Source organism: Myiozetetes cayanensis, unplaced genomic scaffold, assembly GCF_022539395.1.
Source record: "Myiozetetes cayanensis isolate MyiCay16 unplaced genomic scaffold, myiCay2020 scf3, whole genome shotgun sequence".
NCBI classification, from domain to species: domain Eukaryota; kingdom Metazoa; phylum Chordata; class Aves; order Passeriformes; family Tyrannidae; genus Myiozetetes; species Myiozetetes cayanensis.
In genome coordinates this window covers 22,707,071-22,719,236 of record NW_026087521.1, presented here as the reverse complement: position 1 = coordinate 22,719,236, position 12,166 = coordinate 22,707,071, and the positions used below count along the sequence as shown (strand labels likewise).

The window sequence follows — 12,166 nt, the reverse complement described above, 5'->3', positions numbered from 1 at the left end:
AAACCAGAAAGCAGAATCTAAGTGAGACAATCATGATCCAATCTTGATTGCCTTTAATCCAACAATTCCTTCCACCCATTTCAACAATTGTTATTTCTCGCCATCAAAAAATATACAACAGAGAATATGGTTTGGGATTTTTTTTAAGGAGTGGAATGTTTTTAATTTAGGAAAAGGAAAAATGAGTATGCCATGTGTCATCTTGAAAGGAATTTCAAAAGTGATTTAGAGATTCTTTTTCTAAATTACAGTATATCAAAATATTGTGGGGCTTGATCTACAGGATAAATACAGTAATGCTACAGCACAGATAAGCATTGCACAGCACTTTCCAGCTGCAGGAGAATAATTTATGGATGCCACGTCCTTTCCCTGCACTGTATTACCTTAGAGGGGTTTTTTTATTATTTCAAGACAGAACAGGAATAAAACAGGACAGCTCTTATGAATGCTAAAGACCATTACTCTACATCTTTGATAGTAGATCTCAAATTAGAGAACTGATTAAAAAATTGCTTTGGAATTTCTAACAGTGCACATCTTAGGATAATTTAAAAACAAAGAACAAAGGACCACAACTGAGCTTGATGCAGATTCAGGTGCACAAAACCAATACCAATAACATTCCTTTGACTGCTTTAGAAATGGGCCAAAATAACCCAAACACTATTTTTCTTTTCTTCAGCATAAGATTCCATCAAAAAGGGGCAGCAGAATTAGAACCTAAATATCTTTTGGACTTATCAATGTTGAGTAATACAAATAATCCCTTTATTACTACATAATTATTCTCTGTCAGACAGCACAACAAGGCTGACATTTATCACTTATTAGTCAGAGACTGAGGCAGGAGATGCAGCAGGGTTGACAGGCAGTACTCCAATGAGTACAGCAGGACCTTATACAGATGCAAAAGCCAAAGAGAGCACCACAAAACAGGCAACAGGAGCAATCAACATCTCAAAGTTGCAAAGTAAAATGGATGGTTTTGAGAAGCATTATACTGCATGACTCAAACACAGATCTTTTCCTTCAGGTTGTTTTCTTAGCATAAAACTTAGGAGGCTTATCAGTCAAGGTCTAAAACTTAGGCAGTGCCAAAAAACCAAAAAATCCCTCAAATGCATCAGAAAGTGCCTTGAAATGAGAAGCTGTCCTCAAAAGAACCTGAATGAGAGAAAACAAGTTAAAGGTTCTTGAATTTGTCCAGTTCCCTGCATGGAATTACATGTCTATCCATGCAGAAAAAGGTTATTTATTCTAGACGCAAACTGCTGTAGAGTGGAAATGTGGAAAGACAGTTGGGAGCTAAGGTTTTTGATTGCTTTTTTTCTACTTCATCCATCCTTATGCATTGTATTTTGTTCCAAGGCAGAGGCATTATCCAGATGTTGCAATTTCCAGTGCAAAAGCCACTCCAGACAACCCCCAACATGCTAGGCATTGGGCACAGAAAAAAGTTTACAATAAAATTTAAAAACAAAACAAAAACAAAGGGCTTTCCCCCCACTCTGCCCCACTTGTTCATTAACTTGTGTGGGATGACATACTCAACACAAATACAACAAATCTGTCAGATAAGTCCATAGAGCTACTCCACATATTTTTATCCATACCTTCAATCAGTGGAGCAGTAGATACTTGTTTTCAAAAGCAACCTGTGTCTCTTGAGGGAAACCTGCTAGGTACTTCACAGAGGAAGCTTATAAAATAACTTCATTCAGGAAAATCACGAGCCTATAATCATGTTTCATTAGATAATAAAAAGGTTGAGTTCTTTCCACATTCATGTGTTAGATAGGACCATCATCAAGCAAGTTTACCTCTTAGAATCATGTTGCAAGAGGAAACTGCATTGAGGTAATTGACAAAATACACACAAACAGTACTTATTAATACTGCCACAGTGATGCGCTACTGAATGAAATCCAGATTTCGGTCCCAAGCTGAATTAAATTCAATTTGGTCAATTCTTTATCAGGCTTTCTTGACACTCTTGTCCAGAGATGGTGCTTTGGGACACATGTCACTTGGGCACAGCCTCTGCCCTACTTACTGTGCAGAAAGCTGTGGCCACTTGCAATGTACTTACGTTTAAAAGGGTTTTTCAAATACGATCGTAATTAATATTTTTAAGAATAATAATGAAATGTGCAGATTAGCCTATTTCATTCTCAGACAACAGCATTTCCATTAGCAATATCATAACATGCAGAGATTACACTTACAAAATAGGCACATAAAAACAAGCAAAGATGAGAGGTAAGAATTTAGAAGGTCAAGATAATTTTGAATTCTGACCTAACTGATTAGAAAGAGGTCCCAAAATCAACAACAATATTTAATAAAACAGAAAGTAATACACTTCAAAACGGATATCGAGTGCTGCAGGACAGGCAGCAGAAATGAAGAACAAGATTCAAGAGATTATAGCAGCTCTCTAATATGGGGGTCAACAACGTCATATTGCCACAAAAGTGTAACTGCTCATTGTGAGCTGTACCATCAGGACTGCTGTGTATGGAAAAAAAAAAAAAAAAGGTAGCTACTCTGCTTTGCCTAAACAAATAAAAAATACTTTGCTCTGTGTGCTGTCTTGACTTTACCTGAGACCCATGTGCAGTTTTTTCCTATCTATCTTAATGCATAATCCCCAAATAGAAGAATCTAGGTAAGAATTACATGACCTAAATAAACCAAATAAGGGATAAAAGAATCAAGTCCGCTTTGCAAGAAACTGTGAAAGTGAGGGAAGTAAGGATCAGACACCTTTGCCTCTTCTCTTTAAGGTGTCATTTTAAAATATATTTAATTTTTTAAAAATAATATTTATTCATAGTATAATTTGAAATATACATTTTAAATAAGTATATAACTTTACATATCTATTTTATAATATACACTTCGTAACAAAATATGTTGAGATCAACTGTTGTCAGTATTCCCTGGTTGCAGCTTACTTGTTTGTATTTATAATATTGAAGAAAAACAACCTTCCACCTATAAAGATAAACACAAAATATAAAGTGAGGCTGTAAATCACCACAACAATCTGAAAAAATATCAGAGACAGTTTTTCTTAACACAGGGAGTCTACAAGGTGTGAGTTAATGCCCCCTTCAATATTAACCCCATATTCCTACACCATTATATGAAAATCTGTACCCAGATTATGTAATACTAAATCTGTATCAGCCTGAGATGCTTTGCATTAAATACTTTCAAACAAGTTCAAATAATGTTACACTTGTTTTTGTGTGCATTTACTATTGGTACTATTTGTTAATATGAACAGCGTACACCATACTAGAATTAGACAAGCATTCAAAATTACTTAGTAACAAAAAAAACCCACCAAACAAAAAACCCACAAAAAACAACAACAACAAAAAAGGCTTGAGCTTTTATTTTTATTTCCAAAACATTAGTAGATTAGGACATTGGTTGGGTTTTTTGTTTGTTGTTTTTTTTTCCAGTACAAACTGCCTTCTTCAATGATTAGCAGATGCATTTTATTCCTGTCAGAGAATAGCAAAAAAACCAACAAACCAACCAACCAAAAAATTTAGCTTTTCATATCTGCAATCAATGAAACAACATTTTGAATGATCCAGCCTCCGTTGGTAAGATATTTCAGTCTGCTATGTTCAAGCAGTTCAGAGTAGTGGTGGTTTTTTTACTCAAAATTACACAATGAATTAGATGCATCAAGGACAGCATTAGTTATTCTTATGTGAATTCTGGTTTTAAACCAATGGTGGTGTCAACCTGAATTATATGCCATGGACCAAACAGCTGAGACATTCAAAATCATTTTAAGACTAAATCTGATGGGTATCTAGGCTTCTAATATGACAATTTTATTCAAACACAGGATGTATTTTCTTATCCAGACTGTTTACTCTTCTGGTAGGCTACGAACAGGTTTTCCACCAAGTCTACAAAATTCATTAATTTGAAGCTAGTGAAGGACACACACAGAAAAGCACTACATCTTTAAAAATTAAATAGTGCAGTTCAATTTTATTGTATAATCATGCACTGTTTGTGTCTTCTGGTAACACAGGCTGTGACCCAAGTAGTTGTTTCCTACAGGCAGCACTCCTACATCCATATGAAATCTTTGTGGTTAAGGTAGAACTCCACACAGGCAAAAGGTTGGTCCACACATAACAATTTTGAGACTCACGAGTATGTATTTTCTCCTTTGCAACACATGCAACCATGAAGTATAATAATTAATTTCTTACAAAAATGATACCACCTGAATTGTATTATTCTATATACACATTAATATTCAGCTTGATATTCTAGACAACTGAATTAGATCCAAAGTGTTTGCTTGTTAAAATGAGATTTTATTTTACTTCTATCAAATTATATCTACTCCAAATGAATGAAGATAAATTTAGGAAATTAAATCCAAGCTTGTTTCAAAATTAAAAATAGGTAATTCAGCTACTGTTGCATCTCCTATGTTGCAAATATTGCTACATGGTTTCACTTCTAGGACAACAAATACAAGAAGTAGCATTGTGCCAGAATGTTTTCATACCTGATGTGCAAAACAAACGTTTCCCAAATGGCACATCAGATCATTGACCATGCCAGCTTTTGCTAATGGCATCAAGCCAGTACTTTCACACAACACATAAACTAGTCAGTCTCAAACACTGAAAAATTCTTCTGAATTCTGGGAAGCCCGAGATAAAAGTACTAAGGCATTCTTCCCACATGAAACTTAATCCATATTCCTTTTGCAATTAAAACAACAGAACCAAACCAATCCAAGAAAAGAAACCAACAATCCACCCAAACAAAAACCAATCACACAACCTTATAAGCACCCAATCTATACTCTGAAGACTCCTCTCAAATATTACAAAAAATTTACTTGTTCGTATAGTTAAAAAAGGGATTTATGGTCCCTAAAAAACATATGATTTATATGTGATAAAGTAAACCATACCATTGCTGCTGACATACGTATAAAAGAGAATCTTAGCTCTGTATTTCATAGAGTTGGATAATATCGCATTTTGGAGTTCAGGTAGATAAAATCCTCAAGAACAATTTGCTGAACCTCATACACAAACTTACTTCCCAATTTCATCACTGAGAAGTACACAAATCTCACCATAAAGATTTAGGAAAATCAGGTTTAATATTTTCTTCTGCCAAATGATGAACAAACTATTTTGTGATTGAAGCACTGCTGTAAATACTACCTGTTCAAAACTACCAATTTGTTTTCTGTCATGTTTTTTAAGAAAAAAATTTACCACCTTGATTTTATAAGACGGCAAAGTCTGTTCAGTTTTTCCTCAACAGGAAGGAGTAAATAAAGCTTTGCAACACATTGATCTGTAGAATCATCAGGTCTCACCTGAAACAAAGTGTTGCCAGAATCTAGTAAATGTTTCAAATGTTCAACAGCTTTCACATCTTTGTATCAATAAAAAATACCAAGCTTGTTAGTAGAATAACACATCACTACCACACATCTTATCCTGCTCCATACAGCAAATCTCAACAGAACTACCACACCAAAAGGTATGTGCCTCAATAACAATAATCATACACATAATTACTATGACTTCAAAGATCTCAGAATGAGGAACGTTGGAAGGGACCACAGTGGGTCACCTGGTCTGACCTCCCTGCTCAAGGAGGGTCTCCTACAGCACATGGCACAGGATTATATCCAGACAGTTCTTGAATATCTCCAGAGAGGGAGACTGCACAACCTCCCTGAGCAATCTGTTGTTTAGCCTGAAGAACAAGAGGCTCAGGGGAGATCTCATCACTCTCTACAACTACTTGAAAGGAGGTTGTAGCTAGGTGGGGATCGGTCTCTTCTCCCAGGTAACCAGCAACAGGATAAGAGGGCAGAGTCTTAAGCTGCACCAGGAGAGGAGGTTTAGGTTGGATATTAGAAAGAAGTTCTTCACAGAAAGAGCAGTTAGGCATTGGGATGGGTTCCCCAGGGAGGTGGTGAAGTTATCATCCCTGGAGGTGTTTAAGAAGACTGGATGTGGCACTTAGTGCCATGGTCTATTTGACGTGGCAGTCAGAGGTCACAGGTTGGACTCAATGATCTCAGAGGTCTTTTCCAACCTACCTGATTCTGTGATTCCAGTGCTTGGTCACCCACACAATAAAGAAATTCTGCAACATATTCAGGTGGAACTTTCTGTGCATCAGTTTCTGACTGTTGCCCCTTGTCCTATTGCTCAGCACCACCAAGAAGAGCCTGGCTCCATCCCCTTGTCCCCTTGCCTTCAGGTACTTATAGACATTGATTCGGTCCTGTCTCAGTCATCTCTTCTCAAGGCTGAAGAGGCCCAATTCTCTCAACCGATTCTCTATCCAGATACTCCAGTTCCTTGACTACCTTTGGTGCCCACCCCTGGACCCAATCCAGGAGTTCCATCTCTCTCATGTACTGGAGACTTGATAGAACTACACATGACCACTACATAAATAGCTATGGTTACAGCACATCCCTTTACACTGAGACCCATTTTAAATAAATTTATCAAGGAAGTAAAAAATCAGAAGAGGAAAGGAGCATTACAAATACTTCCTCTATAGTTCCAGATTTACTGCAGGAAAACTGAACAGCTCCTCTGAGCTATTCTTCTCCCCAAGCACAATAAGACTCTAGATAGTAGCTTTCAGATGTAAGCACAAGATGATCACATTTTTTAATAAGATTCATTTAATGCAAAGACCACCACAGAGCTGCACACTGAGACTGCAGACATGGTGAAGCACAGAGGTTCTATATACTTTGCAAGGCAGGGAGGATTAAGCCTACTAATAGTAACAAGGGACATCTTCACACACTGAAGAAAAAAACCACAACAAATCTACGTTACCAAGCATTTAAGCTTCTTTAACAAAAGCTCAGCATGATCTGAGGCTGAATATTGGAAAGGAGTTTTAACCTTTGCTCAGTAGCAAGCTGATCTCACTAGGAAGCTGGGTACGACTCAGGGGAAAATACTCCCTGTTGACAGCCACTGCTCACAGCACTGTTGGTACCTCTCCCTCTTGCTCTAAGGGATACAGAAACCCATGCTCCATCACAGAACCCCTTCTCATCCACTCATCTACCATGTGAGGCAGCATTTGGCAGGGCTTTGGCCCTTTGTAGGATTTAAAGAGCAAGTCACTGGCCAAGCAGTGCATCCAGAAGAGAAAGCATCGCACATCAGCTCTGGGGAGACGGGGTAGCAGCAGCACAGAAGGCTCAACGCACAGAAGAACCATGCTATGCCAACAGGGCACTGCATAGGGGGATCACACTGCACATATGAGATTGCTGCTGGTGATTGATAACCTCCATGCTATGTGAGGCACTCAGAACCACAGAGCTCCTGTGGTACAGCCAAGTCATTACTACTGGTCCATATTAGCACTGGTGAGGCCATCATTTGTGAGTAACGAGGTAGAAGATGCTTGGAAACAGAGAGGAAATCAGTCAGTGACACAATCCTTAACAGCTCAAGTGACTCACTTCCTCCTACTGAAGAAGTACAAGACAGCCCCAAAATCTGCAGTTTCTAGACTGGTTTCTAAGCATGAAGATATTAAAATAAAGATCCATAACCTACATCTTGGTTGGGTACAGTATCAAAACCAGTATCAAAAACATAAGCCATATCCAAGAAGAACTAATTTGAGAAATGGCATCCCTCAGTAAATGCAGTTCCAAAACCATATCACTGATGTTCAGCTCACCAGCAAGGACACAGCCTGCCATGGTAGTTCCCTCAACCAGCTCACCTAGCAAAATCAAGAGAATCCAGGCTGATCTAAAAGCATAATTAATGCCTGGGAGCAAGTCAACAGTTTTCTAGCAGCAGCAATACTAGCTTATACCAGCTTAAATGTTTGTGAAATAATGACTCAACTAACTGATGATACCAAAACAGATCAAGAAAAAACAAAAAAAATCTTTGCTACTAGGAGATGGTTACGTTGTCCACAGAGAAAAGACAAGGGAGAAAGGGTAGGAGAAGTGAAGGAAGTCAGCCATTCACAAGAAAGCAAGTCATGTAATTAGAGGGGAGACTGTGTCACATATTTCAACGTTAACTAGATTATAACTGGACTGTCATGAGAACTAGCATGTGTTTGTACATATAAACACATTGTGCAACTTTCTGCCATTAAAACTGACACAACAGCGGTGCACACCGAATGCAGGGTAGAGTTTACTCCAGCAGTTCTGTCTGTCCTGATAAGTCTCCCAAAGTTTCTCCTCTCTTCCACAAAGTCTGTTCCATATCCTCTTGGCACTGAGGATGTATGAGGCCAACAAGAGTTATAAAATGCTAAATTACAGCTTAGTCTGCAAACGAAGATACAAACTATTTTTGTATCACAAAAATATGGTACTGCATATGGGGAGCAAAAATAGTTGAATAATTCCAAAAGAGTATCTATTGTTAATGCTCTGTGAAAAGTTTAGTGTGACTGAACTTCAAGAAGCCTGGGTAAAATACCATTTAATAAGTCACCAATGACTTGTGCTACTGAAGAAGGATAAGGTTTTTAAATTTGTGGAGAATACCAAAATGCAGGTAGATGGAAACAAATTACAGGGTGGATTTAGAAGGACAAATTATCCAGAAACATATTCCTTTTAAGAAAAAAAAAATCCTAAAGTCTTCTTGGAACACATATATCCATAGCAAATGCATAAGGAAGCTATGCTTGGATTCATGGTTAAACACAGAATTTTAGATGATGAAGCAGGAAGCTAGGACCACCTATTTATAATTTGCAGATGCTTAAGCTAAGAAATACTAAGAAATGAGGTTTCAAGCAGCAATACGAGTTTAAATTTACTTCTTTATCAAGATTCTGCTGTGTTCTAACCTCACTGAACTTTAGGCCTAGATAGTATCAGGAACCATGAAAATTTACGAGACAGGTGAGCTCACCTGCCAGACTGCTCCAGCCCACTCACCATTTCTCCAGTCCAGGCCATGTGATTTTGCTCACTAGGGAAACCTAATGCAATGAAAGAGAATATAACTTATGATAGATTAGCGGACAACTTTCAAGAGTATTGAGAGGCAAAGGGTAGCAGCATCAGGCTGCTAGCTTTCCTCACCCATCTCATGGTCTCACTGCAGGACTCTCAGATTTCTGACACTAATGTAAATGATATTTTTCCTGAGAATTTAGGTATAATCTTGGTTTGAGATCAGTGTGTGACTTCTCAGAGGGATCCTTCTAAACTGCAAAACAATCAGCATAATTCCAGTACTGTTGACAGCAAACAGGTTGTCACAGGGTTGTGCAGCTGGCCCCTGGCAAATAAAACATGGAGATTTACAATTATTATGCCTTAGATCCTATACATTCTCAGTAGATTTTAGTGAAAAACTTAGAACTCAACATATACATCTCTTATATTATGGCTCGTGGAGATACTAATTGCCAAGTAGAAAGACTTGCAGCCACAGCACTCACATGTCAATCCCCTCACTTCACTGGGACTGCTGGTTTAAAAACCAGAATCTAAGTTCTATTTGAATAACAAATTCTCTTTGAACAATTCAAACCTTAAAGAACATGTTCGCTGTGTCTGCTGTGGATTCATCTAATGGACACCTAATCTTTAGGCTACAAAATAATCTATATGCAGACAGGTATTTTTGCATAGTACCAATTCAATTTACGATCTTATCAAAAAAAAAAAAAAAAAGAAAAGAAAGGAAACAACTTCCTTTCCTGTATGTTAGTATTTCCCCAAAAACTGAACATGCCGGAATTATTTTGTAAATATTAGCTTCCCCAAGTTCCACTAAAATCTAAAACTCTACATTATCGCTCTCTTCTTAAAACACTGGGAGTTCTCATTAAACGTGGGTGGTCACTGGATGGTTGTGGTCAGCGGTTCAGTGTCCAAGTGACTAGAACAGTGATGAGTGGCGCGTCTCAGGGGTTTGTATTGGGAGAGTGGTGAGACATTGGCATAGCTTTGCCAGAGAGGCGGTCGATATTCCATCGCTGGAAGCATTCAAAGACAGGTTGAAGGGGGCTTTGAGCAACCTGGTCTACTGAAAGGTATCCCTGCCCACAGCAGAAGGGTTGGAACTACATGCTCTGTAGGACCACTTCCAACCCAAACCATTCTATAATTCATTGTAGAGCACGTATGCCCTGAAGCACTCAGGCCGCACTTAGGAGAGGCTAGGCAGTAACTTGTGGTTCTGAGAAGCAACTTTTATTAACTATTTACTCTTTCTGGGTGAAACGGTCAGGACTTTTGCAAAGAGTTGGAAGCAATGGCTTGCAACAAATCCGGCACTTCCTCCACCCCGAAGTGATTAGATGTTATTGCATTACAATAGCAAGCTATTAGCTTGTGAAGAACCTACCCGCAGGCTTAAAGCAAGTCAAAAAACTTGATTTTGCCACACAAACTACACAAACCAACAGACGAAAAACATTTCTTCATACTTAAAAGAATCCCTGGGGGAGAGTATGTGCTAATGAAGACACTCATACCTTGAGTAGTTTCGAAAGCTTAAAAAAAAACCAAACCAAAAACAACACGACTCTTGTACAGTCATTAACCAGCTGTTTCTGGTGTGGGTTTGTTGTTTTGAAATATTTTTTTTACTAAATAATTCCCCTATAAGTATCAATTAAATACCACGCTAAAAGAGGAGCAGTCAGACAGGTTCACCAGCAAAGAGCCAACGACGGTCTCTAAGCCTGTGGAGCATTACAGGGCACACAGAACATTACAAAAAATACCTGGTATAAATAAAGATCTTCACATAAGTCTGGAGTTATTACGTTATCATTTAACCTCCTAAATGTGAGAAAATGGGCAGACAAACGAGTCAGGTGAGTTACACATCCCTCCCAGTGGCTCAGCCAAAAACGTGGCTTAACATATGGTAGCACTTACCTACCAGAAAAAAAGTATATAAATTTCTATATTTTTCCTACTTCAGTAACTCAGAGGACAGTAACCAAAGACATATACGCTGCTTCGATAAGTATCTCTCTGCAAACAGGACATTCAAATTCCTTATGCGTTCACTGCTGCTCTCCGTACCGGTGTATTCAGTGTTTCAGTCAAACATGAGCCGAGCCCTACGATCCATCTGCCAACAGCGCCCGCGATCCGGTACTCCACAGAGAAAGTGGTCGGAACACCACCACCGAGAAGCAGTACCACTTCTTTTCACCGCGCCGTCTTTGTTTCAGCAGCGAAGGGTGTTCCAACAACGCCAACACTTCACTTGTTTAACTGGACCGGGGTGTCCTGCCCGGCCGCCGCCGCCCGGTGCCTCCTCCTGCTCCTGCTCTCCCGCCTCCGCCGGCGGCACCGGGCACTCGCCCCGGCCGGGAGCAACGGAGATCAGCTGCCGTCGCCCCACCGCCGCCTCCAGCCTGGCCCTGAGCCCCTTCGCTGGGCCGGGCCGGGCCGGCGGAGGAGAGGAAGAGGACGGCGAGGAGAGGAAGCGCGGGGAGACTCCAGCCCGACGCGCCGCCCGGCTAGGGCCCCGGGAACGGGGATGCCGCCCAGCTCTGACCCGCAGTCCCGACCGGCCTCACCCCACCCGGGCGGGAGGGAACAGGGGAAGGGCCAGGCGGCTCGGGGTAGGGGCAGTGGCGGGGGAAGGAGCACTGCCGGGGGAGCCGGCGGCGGGGGCAGGGCCGGCGGCCAGCGCCAGCGCGGCTGCCCCGCGCACAGAGAGCGATGGGCGCCCGGGCGGCGGAGCCGGCGGCGGGGCGCCCCGCGGGGAGCTGTGCCGCCCTCGGCCCCCGAGAACGGAGAACGCGAGCACCCACCTGGGCTGTAGGGCGCGGGTACGGCGCGCTGCGTCCCCTCGGCGGCCGCGCCGCGCAGGCTGCCCCCGCCTGCCCCGCAGGAACCGAGCGGAGCCCTCGCCGCCGCACAGCCGGAGGGAGCGCGGGCCGCCGCACCCGCCCCCTGCCGGTGGCGGACCGGGGCAGCGGCGGCTCCGCCCCAGCCGCGCCCCGCCCGCCCATGCCAGCCGAGCCCGGGGGCCGTCCCGGGGAGGGGGTGCTGGGCGGGCGGTGGTTACGCGGTCCTGCGGGTGCGAGCATCCACAGGCACGCATCCGCACCGGGGGTGCCACGTGTGCCCCAGGGCCAGCCTGGTGCT

At 41.5% G+C, this 12,166-nt stretch overlaps 1 protein-coding gene across 1 annotated transcript in view; it reads right to left on the bottom strand.

Annotated features, from left to right (window-relative positions):
- FAM3C (FAM3 metabolism regulating signaling molecule C) overlaps positions 1-11,926 on the bottom strand; it is a 29,002-nt gene extending 17,076 nt beyond the window's left edge. Inside the window, exon 1 of the mRNA XM_050324913.1 lies at positions 11,830-11,926. The gene's annotated coding sequence lies outside the window, so the exon portion shown is untranslated. The remainder of the gene's footprint in view (positions 1-11,829) is intronic.
- Positions 11,927-12,166: the final 240 nt, after the last annotated feature.